Source organism: Bufo bufo, assembly GCF_905171765.1.
Source record: "Bufo bufo chromosome 11 unlocalized genomic scaffold, aBufBuf1.1 SUPER_11_unloc_1, whole genome shotgun sequence".
Classification (NCBI taxonomy): Eukaryota; Metazoa; Chordata; class Amphibia; order Anura; family Bufonidae; genus Bufo; species Bufo bufo.
The window spans coordinates 31,084-37,141 of record NW_024400016.1 but is presented as its reverse complement, the minus strand read 5'-3'; positions in this window follow the sequence as shown (position 1 = coordinate 37,141).

The window sequence follows — 6,058 nt, the reverse complement described above, 5'->3', positions numbered from 1 at the left end:
ACAACAAGCCTCAGCTCCTCACTGACAGCTTTCCCTGCCTGTCCCATTTCTACACACACAATTATTCTTTGTAATTCTATCTCTTCCCTTCTCTGTCCCTGGCAGTAGAATACAAGCTTGATTGTGACTTTTCACTGTCCCTGACTCCCTAAGATCATTTTCCTGGCAGACACTGACACCCAACCACCCTCATTCACAGCCCCACACACAATGACTTTCTGCTCGTTCTGCTAGGGCACCTCCCTGCCTGCTGCAGCACTGATTGGCTCCCAAGCCAACAGACAGCCTAGATTAGCCAATCAAGGCAAACCTCCCCCCATCTACCTATCATGGTCATGTGAGAACCCTTCTTCCTCCCTAGTGATTTTTCCCACTGATATGTGCAGGAAAATGGTGCTATGTGCTGTTTTACTGCATTTGTCCAAAACTAACCTGAAAAAGTTTGGGTTGGTCTGTCAGCCAAAAATTTGCAAAGTTCGTGACAAACCGGTTTGCTTATCTCTAATACATACAATAAATCTTTCAGATCCTGAATACTGCAGAAAAATGAAATATAATTAGTATTTTACCTCAGAAACTGCAGGTTATGTAATCCTGGAGCAAGTCTTTCTAATCCTTCATTGTCTAAGGAACATCCATATAGATTCAGGTCTTCTATATTTTTGCAAGTGTCCAGAATAAATGCTAACACTGTGCTGTCTAGAGTCGACATACGAACATCAGAAAAGTCAAGACTTTCATGTGATTGTAGTGATTCCTTCACTAGATTCTTATTCCGAGATTCGTATAGATAGAAAAATGCACTGAGAAGACATTGCTTGTTCTTCTTACTTTGCATTGGCCTCTTTTCTACTAGAATGAAGTTCTTTAGCCAAGTGATGACATCTATAGATGTCTGAGTTGCTTGTCTGTCCAGGTACTTACACCCAGTGTATCTACTTACACCCAGGGTGCTGGCGTTACAAAGACATCAGGGACTCTGCCTTTCCTGCACCTAAAACCCATACCACCAAGGGCACCTCGACTACCATCCGTCAATAGAACCCCTTTAACCCAGAGAGTGCCCCAAAGGAATCCGATGCCTTCCTTCTCCTCACTGCACGCCAACCCAGAGAGCTGCAGAAACGCGAGTACAGACTGTCGTATTCCTTGGTTCACATTCACACTAGTTGTCACACTCACTCAAACATGCCCCTGCGGTTTTGGTACGCTGCAGGAGCAAGAGGGACACTGTGACCCTGGCTTCATGGCACGGTGTCAGCTTCTGAAGTCACCTCCACGTCATCTTGCTGTGACTGAGAGGAGGACTGAGCGATCCAATCCACAGTCTCATCCTCTTTTTCCTCAATGATAATGAAGTGCCTTTCTAAAGACAGCAGAGACAACTGCAGCCTACTATTACTACAACTACTACTTCTGGCCAGATAGCTGGTGCTGCTACTACCCACATTCTGTCTCTTAGTCTTTCATTTGGAACCCTTACGAAGCCCTGACATTTTGGGCCTAAATGTACACAGTCACACAAAGCATGGAACGGTTTGCAAATCTGCAATATGATGTCCTTCCCTTTCCACAAACACACTGAAGACACGAACCCACGAGTGCCGGCGGAATTCCGCTCCGGCCCCATTCACTCCGGTCGCATGTCTGACCTGTCCCCATTAAAGGGGCCGTTGCAGACTTCTGGCGGAACTCGTGGGTTTGCGTTAGCACAGATCCAACAGGCTGTTCCCCTGCCGGACCCTGCTAGCGCTATTGTGAAAGAAGCCTAATACATCCTGATGGCTCAGTTTCGGCCAGATCCGATTGTGTTAAATCCAAACTGAATAAATCTGATCAGGCATGAAAATCAATGTAAATCAATGGATGCCGAATCCATTTTTTTCTGTAAGAATTTTTTTTTTATCAGGAACCATTGACTTAGGCTACTTTCAAACTAGCATTTTTGCTGGGCTCAGCAAAAACACTTCTGTTCAGATAATACAACCATCTGAATCTATTATGAACGGATACGGTTGTATTATCTTTAACATAGCCAAGACGGATCCGTCATAAGCACCACTGAAAGTCAATGGGGGATGGATCCGTTTTCTATTGTGTCCGAGAAAACGGATTCGTCCCCATTGACTTGCATTGTGGGTCAAGCCGGATCCGTTTTGCTCCGCATCTCATGCTGGACAGAAAACCACTGCATGTTGCGGTTTGCTCTCTGGTATGGAAATGCAACCAAATGGAATGGTATGCATTTTGGAGCACTCCGTTCTATTCAGTTCCGTTTTGTCCTCATTGACAATGAATGGGGACAAAACAGAAGCGTTTTTATCCGGTATTGAGATCCTCTGCCGGATCTCAATACCGGAAAATGTAAAAGCAGGTGTGAAAGAAGCCTAATTCAGGTTCTGCCGGATCTCAAAACCTGCCATTAGTTGCTCCCCCCGACACTGGATGTTTTCATCGGCGCACGGGGAAGGGGGGGGGGGAGAAGCAGCGGTGGTGGGGGGACCAGGATGGGCGCAGGGAGCAGGGTAAGTATAGTCAATGTTAAAGGTGCGGCACATGGGGCAAGCAGTTTATGATATTGGATAACCTCTTTAACAGCACGGATTTTGGCCTAGTATGTCAGGTCATTACTCATAGGTATTATCCTCCGCTACCCTGCGTATTATAAGACATGTAAATGCTGGTTTTAATAAATTCAACAACCCCAAAAATGTGAACTGTAATTGTGTGGAGATGGAAATGCATGGATTTAGGCTAAATATCACGTAATCACTTTGGGTGCTACCCTGCAACCTTTTAAAACTTAAAAAAACTTTAGCTATATGGAGATGCCCTGACACTGAGTTTGGACTAGTATTTCAGGTGTTTTCACTCTAATTTAAAATGCTACATTGATTGTAAAACACGTGTTGTACAGTTTTGTGCTTATTCCACCCCCCTTCCAAATGTATTTCTGTTAAAATGAGAAAAAATTAAAGGATGCCCTTGCCTGTAGCTGCTTCGAGATTTGCAGCAGTTGCAGTTTTGCTAGGAGGCACAACAAGCCTCAGCTCCTCACTGACAGCTTTCCCTGCCTGTCCCATTTCTACACACACTATTCTTCTTCTTTGTAATTCTATCTCTTCCCTTCTCTGTCCCTGGCAGTACAATACAAGCTTGATTGTGACTTTTCACTGTCCCTGACTCCCTAAGATCATTTTCCTGGCAGACATTGACACCCAACCACCCTCATTCACAGCCCCACACACAGTGACTTTCTGCTTGTTCTGCTAGGGCACCTCCCTGCCTGCTGCAGCACTGATTGGCTCCCAGGTCAACAGACAGCCTAGATAAGCCAATCAAGGCAAACCTCCCCCCATCTACCTATCATGGTCATGTGAGAACCCTTCTTCCTCCCTAGTGATTTTTCCCACTGATATGTGCAGGAAAATGGTGCTATGTGCTGTTTTACTGCATTTGTCCAAAACTAACCTGAAAAAGTTTGGGTTGGTCTGTCAGCCAAAAATTTGCAAAGTTCGTGACAAACCGGTTTGCTTATCTCTAATACATACAATAAATCTTTCAGATCCTGAATACTGCAGAAAAATGAAATATAATTAGTATTTTACCTCAGAAACTGCAGGTTATGTAATCCTGGAGCAAGTCTTTCTAATCCTTCATTGTCTAAGGAACATCCATATAGATTCAGGTCTTCTATATTTTTGCAAGTGTCCAGAATAAATGCTAACACTGTGCTGTCTAGAGTCGACATACGAACATCAGAAAAGTCAAGACTTTCATGTGATTGTAGTGATTCCTTCACTAGATTCTTATTCCGAGATTCGTATAGATAGAAAAATGCACTGAGAAGACATTGCTTGTTCTTCTTACTTTGCATTGGCCTCTTTTCTACTAGAATGAAGTTCTTTAGCCAAGTGATGACATCTATAGATGTCTGAGTTGCTTGTCTGTCCAGGTACTTACACCCAGTGTATCTACTTACACCCAGGGTGCTGGCGTTACAAAGACATCAGGGACTCTGCCTTTCCTGCACCTAAAACCCATACCACCAAGGGCACCTCGACTACCATCCGTCAATAGAACCCCTTTAACCCAGAGAGTGCCCCAAAGGAATCCGATGCCTTCCTTCTCCTCACTGCACGCCAACCCAGAGAGCTGCAGAAACGCGAGTACAGACTGTCGTATTCCTTGGTTCACATTCACACTAGTTGTCACACTCACTCAAACATGCCCCTGCGGTTTTGGTACGCTGCAGGAGCAAGAGGGACACTGTGACCCTGGCTTCATGGCACGGTGTCAGCTTCTGAAGTCACCTCCACGTCATCTTGCTGTGACTGAGAGGAGGACTGAGCGATCCAATCCACAGTCTCATCCTCTTTTTCCTCAATGATAATGAAGTGCCTTTCTAAAGACAGCAGAGACAACTGCAGCCTACTATTACTACAACTACTACTTCTGGCCAGATAGCTGGTGCTGCTACTACCCACATTCTGTCTCTTAGTCTTTCATTTGGAACCCTTACGAAGCCCTGACATTTTGGGCCTAAATGTACACAGTCACACAAAGCATGGAACGGTTTGCAAATCTGCAATATGATGTCCTTCCCTTTCCACAAACACACTGAAGACACGAACCCACGAGTGCCGGCGGAATTCCGCTCCGGCCCCATTCACTCCGGTCGCATGTCTGACCTGTCCCCATTAAAGGGGCTGTTGCAGACTTCTGGCGGAACTCGTGGGTTTGCGTTAGCACAGATCCAACAGGCTGTTCCCCTGCCGGACCCTGCTAGCGCTATTGTGAAAGAAGCCTAATACATCCTGATGGCTCAGTTTCGGCCAGATCCGATTGTGTTAAATCCAAACTGAATAAATCTGATCAGGCATGAAAATCAATGTAAATCAATGGATGCCGAATCCATTTTTTTCTGTAAGAATTTTTTTTTTATCAGGAACCATTGACTTAGGCTACTTTCAAACTAGCATTTTTGCTGGGCTCAGCAAAAACACTTCTGTTCAGATAATACAACCATCTGAATCTATTATGAACGGATCCGGTTGTATTATCTTTAACATAGCCAAGACGGATCCGTCATAAGCACTATTTAAAGTCAATGGTGGATGGATCCGTTTTCTATTGTGTCCGACAAAACGGATTCGTCCCCACTGACTTGCATTGTGGGTCAAGCCGGATCCGTTTTGCTCCGCATCCCATGCCGGACAGAAAACCACTGCATGTTGCGGTTTGCTCTCTGGTATGGAAATGCAACCAAATGGAATGGTATGCATTTTGGAGCACTCCGTTCTGTTCAGTTCCGTTTTGTCCCCATTGACAATGAATGGGGACAAAACAGAAGTGGTTTTATCAGGTATTGAGATCCTTTGCCGGATCTCAATACTGGAAAATGTAAACGCAGGTGTGAAAGAAGCCTAATTCAGGTTCTGCCGGATCTCAAAACCTGCCATTAGTTGCTCCCCCCGACACTGGATGTTTTCATCGGCGCACGGGGAAGGGGGGGGGGGGGGAAGCAGCGGTGGTGGGGGGACCAGGATGGGCGCAGGGAGCAGGGTAAGTATAGTCAATGTTAAAGGTGCGGCACATGGGGCAAGCAGTTTATGATATTGGATAACCTCTTTAACAGCACGGATTTTGGCCTAGTATGTCAGGTCATTACTCATAGGTATTATCCTCCGCTACCCTGCGTATTATAAGACATGTAAATGCTGGTTTTAATAAATTCAACAACCCCAAAAATATGAACTGTAATTGTGTGGAGATGGAAATGCATGGATTTAGGCTAAATATCACGTAATCACTTTGGGTGCTACCCTGCAACCTTTTAAAACTTAAAAAAACTTTAGCTATATGGAGATGCCCTGACACTGAGTTTGGACTAGTATTTCAGGTGTTTTCACTCTAATTTAAAATGCTACATTGATTGTAAAACACGTGTTGTACAGTTTTGTGCTTATTCCACCCCCCTTCCAAATGTATTTCTGTTAAAATGAGAAAAAATTAAAGGATGCCCTTGCCTGTAGCTGCTTCGAGATTTGCAGCAGTT